This window comes from Poecile atricapillus, chromosome 4, assembly GCF_030490865.1.
Source record: "Poecile atricapillus isolate bPoeAtr1 chromosome 4, bPoeAtr1.hap1, whole genome shotgun sequence".
In the NCBI taxonomy this organism is placed as follows: Eukaryota; Metazoa; Chordata; class Aves; order Passeriformes; family Paridae; genus Poecile; species Poecile atricapillus.
In genome coordinates, this window is record NC_081252.1 from 58080754 (window position 1) to 58097318 (window position 16565).

The 16565-nt window shown below is 40.6% G+C and overlaps 1 long non-coding RNA gene across 2 annotated transcripts in view; it reads right to left on the reverse strand.

Annotated features, from left to right (window-relative positions):
• Positions 1 to 14919, reverse strand: part of LOC131579336 (uncharacterized) — a 60217-nt gene extending 45298 nt beyond the window's left edge. For both annotated transcript variants that reach the window (XR_009277674.1, XR_009277673.1), the window contains exons 1-4: positions 14598 to 14919; positions 13482 to 13722; positions 11694 to 11827; positions 8910 to 11261 (exon numbers count right to left, since the gene is read on the reverse strand). This is a non-coding gene — a long non-coding RNA (uncharacterized LOC131579336). The remainder of the gene's footprint in view (positions 1 to 8909; positions 11262 to 11693; positions 11828 to 13481; positions 13723 to 14597) is intronic.
• Positions 14920 to 16565: the final 1646 nt, after the last annotated feature.

The window sequence follows — 16565 nt, forward strand, 5'->3', positions numbered from 1 at the left end:
CCTTCTGCTTTGTATTTGGCACATGCTTAACGCCCCACAGGTTTTAATTTTTCATTTAAGTACCTTTTACTCCTTAACTTTCTAGGCTACCTTCTTGTTTAATATCTGATCTTTTCCAGCTAATTAGTTGACTGCTATTTCTGAGACACTGTCAAGTTATTTACCTCGCTGAAGTGACTTAAGTTCCTCCCCCCACGCCCCCATCCGCCCCCTGTCTGTCTGGTTTCCCCCTCTAGTCTAGCTGAAGTGACAAACTCTATCCCCTAGCCAAACATTTGTTTTTACAAGGTATTTTTATACCACCACCTCTTCCCCGCATCTCCCCCGCCTACCCACCACAAACATATGCTGTGGTGGGAGGACATACTGGTTTCACATAACTTGCAACGTTAAGGTGACAAATTTCCCCTCCTTCAAGTATTTTTTTTTTTTTAAATCTGGTTTTTAAAATGCAAATGGTAATGGGTTTGTTCCTCTTTGCCTTTTTTACACTGTGCATGGTGATGTCCTTCTTCACTTAGTGGGAGAGAAAACAAAAAACACTTGACTTATATTATTCAAAATCTATTTATGCTATAATAAGATACAAAAATAGACAAAAATAATATTGTCTAGGTTGATGGATTTCTTTTATTCATCCCAAGAAAGACAGGAATTATGATAATTTCCGAGAAAGTAGGCAAATGTAACCACTTTACTGACTTCATTAGCTGGGCACAGTATGTTTTTCTCTGTATTAAAATCCACATGCAGTCACATTCTTGCAGTAAAAACAACCTCAGGCGCTCTAAGCTTCAGGCTCAGAACCATGGAAAACATGACTGTGGCCTTCATCATACCCAATTAGGGGTACATGTACTCTGCAGTGATTCTGGTGCAGTGGATAAATGCCTAAGCCAGCTTTAAAGCAGGCAGAAACAATCTAGTTAAAACAGCACAGAACCCAAACTGGGCTCAGACACTCTAAATATTTACCGTATTCTGAGCTGGAGGTTGCAGGGGCATGCATAGTACCACAACTGGAGAACTTCCAGTACCTACATTCACCACTGCACAGCAGGGACTGACGTGCTAAACATCCTGGTCATTCTAGCAGCATACATGCATGGCCAAATGAAGACTGTTTATAGAAACACTGATTTTATATGGCAGAATGACTGAAAAATGCTTTTTATATGGAGACTGCGTCTATTCAGCACACACCATTAGACTTTTTGAAGTGGGATAAAGTTTTATTCCTCGTCCTAAGACTAAATTGAATACAATTCCAGAATGTAAATCTACATTTTAATTCCTATTTTTACAATTCCAGAATGTAAATCTACATTTTAATTCCTATTTTATGCAGAAATTTTAGTGCAGCATGAAACAACAAAAAAAATTATGCATCAATAATGCATCCTTGTTAATTTAATCTTGTGACTTTGTCTCATATAAGAAGGGCAAAGAAAGATAAATTTGAAAAACAAAACAGGGTAGGTCAACTCACTGCCAGCAGCAGGGGAACAAAATGGGAAAGTACTAAACAGTGAAATTTATTTATATTGTGCAGCAACAAACTCCAGAGGACAAATTGTTAGCAAAAGGAGCCACTCAGAGTACATGCAAAGCTTCTCTCAAATCAAACAGATACGGCTGTCACTGTGGGAAGCCAAGGAGCAGAGAGAATAAAAGAGAGAGGAAAAAAACCCTCTCCACAGATTGAAAACATTTTGTAGTTAAGGGACTCCGAGCAGAACATGGGTAGTGCCTTCGGTTTCACTGTGGTTCTAGCAAGGTCATCTGGGGGAAATATCTTCAGAAAAACACCAGGGGTGAGCTAAGTAAACAATAAGGGAACAAGGCAAGTTTCTCAGTCAAATGTGTGTAAGTTGGAAGCAACTGTTTATTCCAAGAATTTTCCCCCTTTTATATGTTGAGGAAAAATTAGTAGAGGACCACTAGACCATCAGGGAGGAGCCACTCACCCCAGTTGTCTGGGGATAGTTTGGCAAGGAAGAGCCATCCTCCAATCATTCTGGAGCTATCAGCCTCCAGGGCTCTGCTGGAAATAGTTCAGGGCAGTGCAGTTCTTCTGGCCCTCAACTCATCACCAAACCCCTTGCACATGCTTGGAAGCAGGTGATATTTATTTGGCAGCATCTTGTTTTCTAGAAAAACAACATGTAATCCTTGCATGAACAGCCTCCTGTTGGCTAAAGATACAGCCCTTTTCTGTATGCCATTGCACATTAACAAGTGACCTCTGCATCTCAAAAGAAGCATCCAAAGACCTATCTGCTGGTCTATGAGGAAAATATGCACACACATGAAGAGACTACTTCTCTTGCTTCTGGGTCACTGGACATTTTCCTGTATTAGACATTATCTGAACATACACTCAGCAGACGGACATCACATAACCTAGCCTGAATCTGTTCTCACTAGTGACAGTCTACAAAACATTTCACTTTTCCCATTTCTCTCCCCTAAAAAGCAGCAGTAGAAAAGAGAAATGTATCTTTGGGACTGATCTTTTGTCTTCAGTCCAGGTCACAGATCTTCTTGCCTCCTAAAAATAAGACAAATGTATTTTTATACTCAAGTGACCACAGCACATGTGTACCTACCTGAGCCAGCCATGCAGTGGCCTGCACAGGTCCTGTTACCAATGTAACTGCATCAGCATGAGCTTGGCACCAGCTACAGAAACCATCTATGCACTTAAGGAAATGTTTGGCCAAGCAACCACAGCAGTACCAAACTCAGTGTAGGTTATATGGATGGAAGCATCCAAAACCTGGCTCAAATACGTCTGCAAACACAAGCATTAGCCTATCTTTCTTAATGTTTTCAAAATGTTCGGAAGTTCTGGGTGAAAGATGCTGCATCAGCACAAAAGCATTCCCAGAGCAGTAAACATACTTGGCTGGACCAGTGCCTTTGCTTGAGCTCTGATTTGCTTCAAGTAAATGCAGTCATTTATTGCATGTTTCACCTTCTTGTGGAACAGCTGCTATCTGCAAGGAGCCAAATAGCAGACGGACTCTCAGTCCTCCTGAGATACCTCTGGCTAACAGCATGCATAGCTTTCCTCAGAGGCTAGCATGTCACTGAACAGTTGGTTTACTCTGAAACACTGCATGCTGTAGGTGTTTCCAGCTGCCTCATGAGGTATTTGTATAAAAACCCATGTTCCTGAGGAGCCTGTGCAGTCTGAACCATGTTTTATACCTGCCCCAGGAGCAATATATTTATTTTAAAACAGTTCTTCCATATCGCAAATGAGAAAATTTAGAGGGAAATGACCAGCTCTTCAGGGAAGGCCCGAAGTAGGGGGGAAGCAGAGAGAGTTCATAACACTGCTCATCTTATGAGGAGAACTTCTCTTTGGTAACAGGGAAGGATATGAAGAAAATTATAAATAGAAGAAGACCACAAGGAAGTCAAAGGGTGCTGGACAGTCAAGACATACACAATGAACAAAATGCAAACACTGGCTGGAAAAGCACTGAGGAATTTACATTACATTCAAAACACAGTAAGTGAATAAAAATATTCAAAAGCAAAAGTAGATACGGCAGGAGCCAAAGGAATTTTTGCTGCAGGACTGTCAGAGGACTGAACAGAAATTAAAGAAAGCAAGACTGCCACAGGCTGCAGGAATTTGGCTGCAAGAAGTCCTGTCTGAATCTTGCTGCTCACCACATAGGGGGCAGTGTTAGAGATGAGGTCTGAGGGCATCATGAAGCTGCAAAAGAGAGAAGCTGGAACAACCTTTTAAATAGACAACACACATTGCTACTCCAAAATATGGAACAGGTTAAGGTAATGCCTAGATTCTGTATAATGTGCTTTTGGACAAGGTGAGCCAGACTCTTACTGGTTTAGACATCTGTAGAGTTTGGTTACTTTAACTGTCTGCGAAAGAGCTCCTCTCAGTTTACACCAGCTTAAGCCTTGTACCCCCCTCTGAACTCACTATTACCCATCTTAGATTTAACCATGTAACAGCTTCAAGACAGAGCAGAAAGTCATGCCAATCCAGACAGGAATTCCTCTGTGCTCCATCCCACTCAGAGAAGTTTTGGATATCACATACAGTTAATGACAGATGGTGGGACATACAGACCCCTGTGCTAAACCAAAGCCCAGCAGCTGAGGGTCTCCCTGTACATCTGAGAAGGTAGGCTCAAATCTATTCCTCCATTTCAGCTTTTGAAAGTTTGAGGCGAAAGAGCTGCGGGTTGATGATTTTTTGTTTTTTTAGTCTTTAGCCAAACTGTTTTATTTTAACATGCTGTATTTGCCTGGCCAGTTTAGTATAGATAGAGGTTTCCTCACCCCTCTGCCAAACTACCTCAGGAAGCTTGCCCCACTCTAAAATAAAACAGAATAGAAATATCACTACCTTTTATTCAAGGCTGAACAGTAAGAGGTGCTTTCACAAGGGCAGGATACGCTCAACTAGGCAAACCATATCTGGTCTTTGTGACAAGCAGAAGCTCCCCATCATCCCTGGGCTCTGCACCTCAGGAGTTGCTTGCCTCAGTGTAATGCAGAAAACAGTTCTTGCACCTGCACCACACTAAGATCACAGCCTGCTCCAGGACTCACACAACCAAGCTGAGCTCCAAGAAGTGGGGACAAAGCAGAGCACACTTAAGGAGCTGATGTCACGAACAAACAGATGTGTGATTGTGGCTAAAGGGAAACTGAGGACTCTCTATTCCTATGTGTACCTATGTGTTCAAGAAAAATCTCTTATTCCTTTTAACAGGCAGTATTCAGTGACTGACTAGACTCCTCTTAACAGTCAGTATTCAGTGACTTGAGGATCACCCTCTCTTTAGATAAGTACATAACATGAAGTGTTAACAGGAAACAAGGAGTGTGGGCAGAGAGCAAATGTAGCCAGCAACCATGGCCACTCATGTCAGTACAAGTCTGGTGCATCAATAAATGTGTAAAAGTGACAACAGCTTTTGCAGGAGAGAATTGATTACCCAATGGCAAGTAAGGTGATCTTGTCATTGGTACACTCTACAGGCACATGGAAGACTACCAGGGACTAAAACTTGGACCCCTTGCATCTTGTGAGTGTTGTAAACACCTAACTATTGGCTACTTTTGGGGAGGGAACACACATTTCCATATCTTTGCACAACAAAACCTTCAAAAGATTTGTTTTCATCCCTGTGTAAAGAAAGGAACATAATTTTAAATCTCAGAAATTCAAGGAACAGAACGATTGTTTACGACACATGTTTGTAAAGAAAATAGTGCAGTTACGTCAAAGTTCGTAATTTACCCTTACAGTACAAAGGTAAAAGCGCCTTCAAACTAGACTGTTGAACTAAGAGCCAACAACAGCTACATTTTAACCTTTCATTCAAAAACAAAACAAAACAAAACAAAAAAAAAAAATTGACCATAATTATATGGAGGCCTACTTGCCCCATCTACTGGCCATTGGGGAGACTGGATTTACATTGCAATTAAAAGCATCATCACCAGGGCAACAATTCAGTCAATTCTCAGGTTATCAATTCTAAATTTAAACACATGCATAAGTGCTACTAAACACGTAAGTGCTCTACCAAACTGGAGCCTGAGGTAAATTATTTAGCATGGGAGAAATAGAAATAACAAACAAAGAGAAAAATGTATTATTTTCAAAGGAAATACTAGGGCAGTCTATTCAGTAACGCTAGTTTGTTAACCTTGAAAAATTAAATAAATATGCCTTCTTTTGTTCTGAAGTGGGCCAAGGTAAATTAATGCTATAAGATAGCAGCCTGCAGAACCCTTGTCACAAAGCAGCCATATATACTGCAGCTCAGTAAGATCATCACAAGGTTACCATGCCACCTTATGGATTTTTAAAATACACATTTGTTTAATAAATAGTTACATAGCAAGTTAGGTTCCCTAAAGGCCTGTTGACCTTCTATTTTTCTTCTCTGCATGCAGTGAATCCATCCTTCTGAAGTGGGTCTATTCCTCTGAGGAACAGGCTGATGTCTAAAGGGAAAACAAAGTTTGAATTGACTTGATGAGACCTTTTACACTACGCTAGAAGGAAGACTTGCTGGATTTCTCTCTTTCAGCACATGCCTCACTCTCATCATGTTCTTCAAGGGCAGTGCTTGCACTGGTAATGTAACATCCTTCTGTTCCATGACCTCCCATGCTGGTTGCAAATTCAATTAAATGTGCCCAGAATGGAGCTGCAGCCAAGGGAAAGAGCATCAAATACCCTGGCAGCAAGCTTCCCACCTTGACTGGCATTGCTGATACACCTGCAAGCTGACTCACCATGACATCTTACACACAGCCATCCTGTCTCCATGCGACCCCAGCAAGCCTCTGACAGTCTGCTTAGGCAGATACTCAGTATGCAACTGTATTTCCTGCAAGGCACACAAGCCTCCCCCTCAAAGGACTTCTGGGTTTAGTAGATTCTAAGCAGAAACAGGACTATCAGCATGTGTATCTAGGCCACGCATGAAAGTTCAGAGAGTCATTAGTGTCACAGCACAACAGAGAAGGATGAACAACCTTCTTCAGCAAGCAGAGCTCAACATAGTCTTCAGGAAGTACAGGCAAGACCCTCTGTTTTGAGGAGCTGTGACTCTTGTTACCCAGGAAACTGTAAGAATAAACTGGCCACAGCAGGCAATAGACTGTAAAGGAGGAGAGGGAACAGCATTGCAGCTCCACTGAGCCATATTCAACTCAGAGGATAAATCTGAGAAGCAATTATGACTACATTTAAATATCTCACTTCTATAGCAGACAGGGAAAGAAATCATTTGCAGTAGATCTAGACCTGCTGGTAAACCAAGTGATGAAATTTCATAAACTGCATGCACTGCTCTGAGGATCATCACAAGAGGTCTACTTAGTCTCCTCCCAGAAGTATTTTTCAGGATGAGTTTTGCCTTAAGGGGATGGTCAAATGTTTCAGAAATCACTCAAGTCCAAACCCTACAATGCAAAAAAAAAAAAAAAGGACAACAGTGCCTTGGTGCAAATGCTTGTACAGCCACTGCACACAATTACACTGTAAGTTGGGATCCAGCATTTCTAGATGACATCCCTAGAGGTCACAAAAAGGGCCAAGAGATTTTTCAGCTGAAGCACGTAACATTTAACACTAGTTTTCTAGGGACTGAGGTAAAAGAAATACTGTCAGTGTCCAGAAGTATCTCCAAGGAAAACCCACTGAAGACAGGTCTTGAGGGCTACTTCTTTGAGTTCTCCGAGCATCATGAGCTTGCTGAGAGGTTCCTTGCAGGCATGCTTGCACTAGACATCAGGGGAAGAAAACAGCTGACAGCTAAGGTGTCACTTGGAACAGTGCACAGAAATGAGGACTACAGGCAGTGCCGAGAACTGCTTGCAGTGCAAGTTCATTTCCTCAAGAGCAGGTGTTTTGGGAGTCCTGTATCTAAGCTCACCTGACTTCCTCAATATTGACTTCCTCAATAATTCCTCATCTGCATGGGACAAGTAGCACCACTTAAGAGTACTTCAATTCTTCAGCCTATAAAACACTGAGTAGTAGAATAAAGGCCAGTATTTACACCTGAGAAAACAGGTGCCAACTCTGCCTGGGCTTGTGAATTCATGCACAAGTCTCTGTACATGAAGACCCACCCAGAGAAATATAACACCCAATAGCTCAGGATTCATCTCTCCTGAGACGATGCACAACATTCTACTCCCTGAGCTTCAAGTCTGTTGTGCTGGGAGGACCCCCTGAGAGCAGCTGGTCGTGTGGAAGCTGCTAGAAAAGGAGCCATAGCAGACAGCCGTGAAAGAGGCAACCCTGATGAAGAAAGACACAGAAAGGATGCCAGACAATTTTTAACGGCCACAGAGTAGTACTGCTCTCAAAAACAGCCTCCACAGACAAGAGTCAGACTTCACTAATTCTCTAGTCCCTCATGGCAGACACCTTTGACAGATCAAGTTCTGGCTTATTAGGCTGGGAAAACCCACTCTGTTCCCTATGCAAAACCTGATTTAGACATCTGACTTACATCATGGGCCCAAAGCTTATTTTGTCAATCCAAGCTGATAAATAACCCTGAAACTGGCAAAAGCAAATGTTTGGCAATAGCTTTGAATATAAACCAGGCTCTAACTGAAAGCTACTACGAAGACTGCAAATAAACCTTTTATTCCTTCTTTCACTGTTGCCATCGATGTACATGAGACAATCCTTAACCCACAACTTCCTATCTCTGCCCCATTTTCAGTGCTCAGAAACAATTCTCAATTCTTATTTGCATTGCACTTGACAGATTGATGACCCTTTTTTCTCCTTTTCGTAAAACAAGGTGAATGAAACATTGTTGTTCCTCATTGTGAATAACAGCATAATAAATTACACATTACCTTTTAAGGAGAAAGTGTTGCACTGTTCTCTGAAAGAATTTTCTTGGTTACATAACAGAACTAAAATACAATTTGTCTTCAATTTTTTCCTGGGAAGAAAGTCTACATTCTTCAGCTGTGAACTTAGATTACTGCTTTGTTTTGGGGGTTTTGTTTATTTTTGTTTGCTTGTTTGTTTTCTTAGTAAAAAGAATAAAGCACAATAAACCCTATACAAAGATAGGGTTCTCTAGAGAGTGAACCACATATTTTGTATCAAAAGAAAATTTGTATCACTGGAAAATAAGCAGTCCAGAAAATGCTAAATGAGAAGCTTCACTCTACATCTAGGCACCTAGGAGTAGGCAGTTATCCAGCAGACTAGTCCCTGTTTTGGGGATTCTTCTGGAGTGCAGGGGTAACTATACCTTTAGCAGAAGACATACTAAAATTCAAGGCAAAAGAAACATGCAAATCAACTGGTGTATCACTTCTTGGAACTACCACAAAAAAAAAAACATTAAAAATATTCTTAAATGTGTCACTCACTCACCAGGAAATAAACATCCGAAGGACTGGAAACCACTCAGCTCTGACACCGTTGCTTTCCAGCTCCTTGCAGAAGTCCAGCAGCACCTTTCCAAGCACCACCTGCATCAGGGCACACTATAGTGTCCCACAGGCTCAGCTAGCTCGCTTTGACATAGAACAAGGCATAGGTGCTGGAATTGGTGCAGGTGCTGGAATCAGTCCAGGGGCTCAGTCCCAGCTGGCACATCTAAAATGATTTCCAGACCAAGGGAAATGAGAATCGAGTGTTTGGAAAGACCTTGTGTGTAGAGACTTTCCAAATGTTAGTAGCCCTTCTTTAATTAGAAATACTGATGAGGCTGAAAACCAATAATGGTGTGGACTGTTTGAGGTGCACTGGAGGGCTGGTTCTCTTGTTGTGGACTGGACTGGGCTCGGAACCAGCCCGTTCCTTTGCTGGTGAGTTTGCACAAGCATGACTGTGGCTCTTGTTTTTCTGGGTGGAAAGAGATGTGGCTATCACTCATGCCCCACTGCATGGTTGCCTTCTCAATGCCAAAGCCCTTCTGTCAGTGAGGCTTCAAAAGGGGGTATGGTTGACCAGTCAACCCAGAAATAGCTTCTCACCTCTCCTCTTCAAATACCTCTTGGAAATCCTGTTCCATCCATACTTTCACTAGGAGCCCATTCCTTCATCTGCGGTAGGAAAAGCAAATAGAGCTCTCAAGATTTTCTTTGCTTTGAATGAGAGTATTCATTGAACAGGCCCTGCTCAGGTAAAGACTGAGACTTCACCATGACCTTCCACTTCCTTAAAAATACTGCAGGCTGAATAGAGCCTCCTGGCAAGACAGATGAATCCAGTCAGTGGCATGCAGATCCCAATGTTGGTGCCCTCAAGTGAGAATAGAGACTTATTCTAACATTCATTTATTGTTATCTAAGTAATGAACAGAAAACGGACAAAGGTGAATCCTTGAATCACTGTAAGGATATTTTTTCTCTAGGGCATGCATGTCAAGTCCAGAGATATCAATACCACGGTCCCTGGTATATTCTAACAAGCTTTGCTCCAACACATATGATGATACTTCCACCTACACTTAGATAAGTACGTACCGATTCTGCAGTGTTCCCGGAGATAATGATCTTGTGTACTGACTTATCTAAGCTTGAGGAACTAGGTACAAGACAGCACATAATCCTGAGACATCAAATAACCCTTAGTACCTTGATCTAACTCCAGAGTTAGCCCTTCTTAGAGCAGGGAATTAGATTATATTCTTTCCTTCTCCAAGTGTCATTTCCAGTGTATAGTCTGTGATTTTGTGACACGACTGCTTTTAAGACAGCACATCTGTGAATAAACAATGGAAAGATCTCAGATTTGGGACTGGGAGTTCAATTAGAATTAATGTAATCCTGGCAAAGATTCTTGATGACCCTTGCGATCAATTAAATGCACAGTAGAAAAACACTGGACAGATGCCTAACACTCAGAGAAGACTTCTGGGATTATGCTTTCACTTTGTTTGAGGCAAGGATATCCTTTCCTGTGCATAATTCCTCTTCAGAAACTCCCTGTCACTTTCTAGAACAGAAAATATACAGCAATATTGTACTAAACGTAGTATTTTCCTGGATATCCAGAACCAGCAAATATAAGTGTATCTATTCTTTATTGTATATGAAGTATCACTGTCATGTTTACTACAATGATACAAGATGGTAAAGCCATTAGCGTGATGAGGAAGACTTTCAACGTAACAGCTAGCATTCAACACTGAAATATTCATAAGAAGTTGTTCATAAAGAATACACACTTGGAATATGCAGATGATTTTAAGGGCTGTCCCCTGCTGTGTGCCAGGAAGAGAAATTTAATGGTAACAGGATAGTCAACACATTAACTAATACTAAGGGAACAGAAGGTATGACTCCTATGTCCAGGTAAAATTAGCAAAGCAGACATAAATATTATCATCCCTCTGGTATACAGGAGAGGTACGATTTCATAAGCATTTCATACACAAATGAGGCTATTTACTCAGAACACAATCTTGAAAGCCCTGCTTGGGAATTTTTTCAGGACAGAGTAAAGAAGATTGCCATACTATAAGTTGGAACTATAATTTTTTCCTTGATTTATCACAAAAACTGCAGAGGAGAAAAAATTCCTGAATCTGGAAAGAATTAAGTGGTTGAAGCCTCCATACCTCTGTTGGAGACATCTGCCCTAAGAGCCATGTTCCCAAGCAAGGCAGTCCTAAATGTCTCTTTGGAACAAAACTGGTTTTGTGGTTATCCATTTCTGTACTACCAGCAGAACACTTAATATGGACACTTCTGATACTGGAACTGTCTGCCTGCAAACATAGGTAGAAAAAATAATCTAGAAGATGAGAAATTTTCGATAGATTCAGGGCTAGAATTAGAACCTGGTTGTGAAGATTAATGGTAGTTTCAACAGAGTTGCATGCCAACTTATTATCTTAGAAGACAGAAAATAATAGCAACAAAACATCTTTTGCTCTTCTGAGACATAGAGACAATCAGAACTTTAGCTAGACCATGCCATCACAGGAAGATTCCTGAAAAAGGATGGGCAGAGTGACTGATGGTAAATAGGGCATGAAATGAGATAAAGATATCCTTAGAGTTTCTAGGATCCAACAGGGCATACAGATCATAATCCAAGTACTTCCCAAAGGATGTGACACTTCATGAATGAATCACAAAGTGCCATCAGTGTCATTCATCTAAAACTGGTGGCACAATTGAAAAAATTTTATTTTTACCTTTATCTGCATCTCTTCTGTGATCCCAAAGGATTGAAACAAAGTGAAACTTCTTGTGTTCTTCAAAGCATTCATTACCTGGTTGTCATGCCTGCCTTGTCAGGAGCCTTTCTAAGCAACAGGCACCCAATGACCTGTGGAAACCAGAACTGGGTGAGAACACCTTTGCACCCCCCTAAACAATATTGCTAATGAATGTAGATGTGACAATTCACCTCTTCTCCAAGTCTGATGAGTGATAGTTTTTCTGTCTAAATAAATCCATCCTTGTGTTCTTATACTATTTATGGCAATTTTCTATTAGCCAAGCCTGGTTCTTGAAAGTCACTAATCAGTGACAAAAGACAGGATGATTATTAACTTCTGAGCTTTTTAAATAAATTGATTGCAGTGAACATTTCTCCTTCCCGCCTGGACCGGGGAGGCAGGTCATTCTCCGATGTTTAGGTACTTCTAACAGAATGGTTAATTTTATGTGCATCATGATGCATCCAGACAGATGGAGTATGAGAATATCCAGGTACTTCTTTGGAAAACATCTGTCTACCTGTTCTTTCTTCCAGAAAAGCACACAAGAATCATAGCAAACTGTGACATAAAGAAAAGTGGGGACAGTGAAAAGTCCCAAAGTAGAACATGTCAGAGTATTAATTGTACTATCTAATCAGGTAAACCAGCTTGTCAACCTGACAAAAATCCGGGGGATATATTCCCTCTGGACTTTAGCAAAGCATTTGGAATGATGTCACATGGGAAACAATTAGTAGCTGCAAGAACTGTAAGCCAAGAATGAAAGTAGCTAAAAGAGGAAATGACAAACGGGAAGTCATTGGCCTGGATGGATTTTACTGGTGGCATTCCTCAAAACACTTTCCCAGGACAAATTTAACGTAATTTTTTGGCATAAAAGTCAAAGTATATTAATGAAATTTTCTGATTAAACAACTTGAGAGGCAATGTCAGAGCAAAAAAATAGCTGGAATGGTAGCTATGGGTCAAAATTTAACTGCTAAGTGCAATAAAGAATATCAAGTTTTTGCACTCCACCAAAAGCTTGTTAACTGGAAGCAACCAGGAGGAACTCTGAAACATTGCTAGGATTGCCAGATTTCATGTATGGCAATGTGTCCCTCAGACCCTCACAGTTCCTTGCAGGCTCCTTCATTTAGTGGTGATGCTGGCATTGCTGCTTTGATCCAGAAACAGAGAGAGGTAGGCAGGCAGGCAGCAGAGGTCACAAAATCACACAACCCTTATTAAAAACATACAGAAAATGCAAGGAGTAGAAATGTCTCCCCAAGGTTCTTAGGTGGGACGTGGGATTTTGGGTAAGAAATTCTTTGTTATATGGAACATCCAGCAAGCCCACGTCAGCCACTCACAGGATAACTGTAAGAATCAGAGGAAGACAAAAGCAGGCAGTGAAGAGTTTAAGATTAGCTGCTTTCCAGGCTTCAGAGGACTCCTAACAGTACTGTTCAGCCAGAAATGTTACAAGTTACAGTTCTTGTATGAACCTTCCTCGTACCTGTATATGTGAGGAGTTATGGTTCTAGAGCTGGCCTGCCACAATCACTGGCGCCTGAAAATTCATATAGAATAGATAAGGGAGCAAATACTTCTGGTTAACATCCATAGTGGTTTCTCTTCATCCAGAGTGGAAGAATACGTTCCTAGACTGTGCCTGAGCCATCCACTTGTGGGGCACTGAGAAGTCTTCTTACAGGAATTTCTGAAGCAAAGGGAACACCTTCCTCCCCTGCCTTGACTGGCATTGCTGATACTCACCCTTCTGAATTATGGAAAGAAGCTGATAGGAGGCACCTTCCCCTGTGACCTGGGGCCTGACAGACACTTTTTAGCACGAGGTCCTTTCCAGCACAAATGATTCTGTGATGTTTGGCCTCTTAAGGTAGACTAGAGCAAAGGAGAGCTATATAATTCTTCCTCAGATACTCTCTTCTCATGTTAACCTTGTCTTGCCTAGGAACTTTCTTTAGAAAGGTTTACTTCCAACTCTTCCAACCTGCTGGGGAGGAAACAAAAAAGAGGTCAAGAGGTAACCAATTTGCTCTGCCCAATCTGCTTGCCTACAAAGGCTGTATGCCAATGGATTTATGTCCTGAGTTCCTCAAGCTCCCATTCAACTGAATGCTGTCTCCTCTTCATATCCACCACTCCACTTCCAAGTGCTCCTCCAGGGCTACAGGAGAAACACTCTTCCCAGCAGTATCTCAAGTTCTTTCTCACCTCCTTTCACTGTGCCCCAACCTCCTATCCTCAGTACCTGTAACTCTTAGAAGGCTTTCAGTTGCTTTTTTGGCATGCCAAGGTCAGAAGGGAGGACCCATTGTTACAGAAAATAAGGGAAATAGCAACTTGAAATATTGAAAATTGCTGAGTCACAAAAATTGCTGAGGCACCTGGACCACTAAAAACAGCTGACCAATTTTCTGCTTTTTTGTACAGCTCTACAAAACATTCACATTGGGTTGAATTTAAACTTACTCATATTTACAGGTCTTCCAAAAAAATAGCTTTGTGAAAAACAGATGAGTTTTCTGTTTGCCTCCCAAAATATAAAATTTTCATTTTCATAACATAGTATTTCAGCAGTATAAAGATCTAGGAAATTTCATTGTTCTTTTCGTTTGGAAGATTCCTCAAAATATTTTAAATTCCTGAATACCTGAATGAATTCCTGAACAAAAATATCTGATTCTCACACAAATTCAGACCAATTTTTCCTAACTTTGAAGAAAACTTCTCACACAAGAAAAAAAGTGTTTTCTAGAGCATCAAAAAACCCCACACTCCTATATTTACCTTCAATTGCAAATAAAGGGAACACTGCTTATGGCTATTTTACAGATGGAACTGAAGGTCAAAGGCTAAATTACTTACCTGCTGCCAGACAAAAGCGGGGTAGAATATGGAACTGACTACAACAGTCCTATTTTCCAAGACAGTGTCTTAAACACTGCACCATTTTTCTTGCAAGGCCCACACAGTCTGCACTATGGAGAAAGAGACCTCGGATCACAGGTCCGACCTAAGCTTTGACCTGAACTTTGTGTTTTGCTCTCATCTGCTGTACGTTGTCCACACAGAAATGGTGCATATTCCACAGCACTTTCTCAGAAGCTGGAGAATAATTTCCTTCCACTAACAAACACACTTTTTTGGGTTGTGTGGAACAACAGAAAAAGCCAATACAGCTTTTCATTTACTGCTGCATCTGCATGTTAACATGAAGGTCAGTAGGAGTGTACACAATACAGAGAAAATGAGTAGTTAATTATTGCTAGACTGCAAGAAGGAAAAACACACGCTTTAATTTGGTTTAGAAAAAAGCAAATCATGAGAACTGCTTCTTCTGGGCTGTTTTTTCATAGGAGGACATACATAGACTAAAATTCACAATAACTGGAGGATATTTGATGTGCTTTGAGCATCACAGATAAAAAAAATCCCTTCTCATCATTTGGAACAATTTCAGTAAATAATTACAATATTCAGCAAGAAGAATGCCATTTGATTTTTTCAAAATCCTGTGGGATTTTTCTTGCTGAATATTATACTCATTTATTGAGATTGTTCCTTCTTGCACATGTGTATAATCTGGCAATTTGCCCATGTATTTTGCTATATTAACTCCTTCTTAAGTGTTTGTACTTGAAGGTTTCATTGCATCATCAACAATCTGCAGTGCTTCAAAACTAAGCTGTGTTTAGACCTAAATGCTTGATTTGCTCTTTATGGAACAAGTTTTAATAATTTCAGAACATCAGCATATAGTAGGCCAAAACCTAGTACAACCAGTTTCTGTTAGGATGTCAAACAACTGTTTAAGACTTTTCTTCAGTCCTTCAAGGGCTGAAGGTATATTTGCTCTCCACAATCCAGCTATAATAAATAAGCAAAACACATTCATGTAATAGGATAGAGATAACTGTTTTAAAAATATTTTAAGAAGGCATTTTTATCAAAACAATCAGAGCAACTTGACCAAAAAACTAGCAAATCTAGTTGCTCTGCAGAACCCAGGCCTAGTCCCTCCCAATCGCCAAATTAACAGCAATTGGAGATTATGAAAGTAGTGAAGAACTACTTCCAGAGCAAGATAAGAGTCCTGGAGGGTACAGTTCACTACATTGAACTTCACTTGTCACTGGGTACCTGGAATAAGAGGCTTATGTCAAGCATCCATGAGCAGAACAAAGCATTGTCTCAAAGTCAGCTGCAGAACTAGAACCTAACACATGAGAACTGGGCAAGTCTCCAGGCAAGTGGCACATACCAGAGCAATCAGAAAATTTCAGTGTAAATGCTGGAAAATTATTGCAGTATGTACCTTGTTGACTTTATAGTTTTACTCAGACAGAATAGCAAAAATCTGAAAAACACATTCACTATCCTAACGCTTTTGACATGCTCCATCAGCCCACTTTATTAGGTGGAACATGAGTGGGAAGTGATGCTTGTTAATACCAATGTACACTGTCACTTCAGTAGTATTCAACTCATATAAACGGCTCTAAATTCCGTACAAATTGGCAATCACAAAACTTACTGAGCTTTCCTACATCAGAAGGAATTTATGTTCATGACCAGCAGACATGTATAATTCTATAAATGCTAAATAACTGAGTTCAGGTACTCAAATGTTTTGCAACATTTAAGTAATATGAAGGCAAAAGGCTCAGCACTTGCCACCAGCAGCCACTGTTCAGAAGCCATCTAACATTTTTCTAGGAAAGATCCAGACTCAGCAAATTGCTCAGCTTCACAAAGTAAACAAGAAGAAGAGATTGTCTTATCTCTTAACCCCAAATTAATCTCTGTCACATCATTTATACTGATTGTTCCACA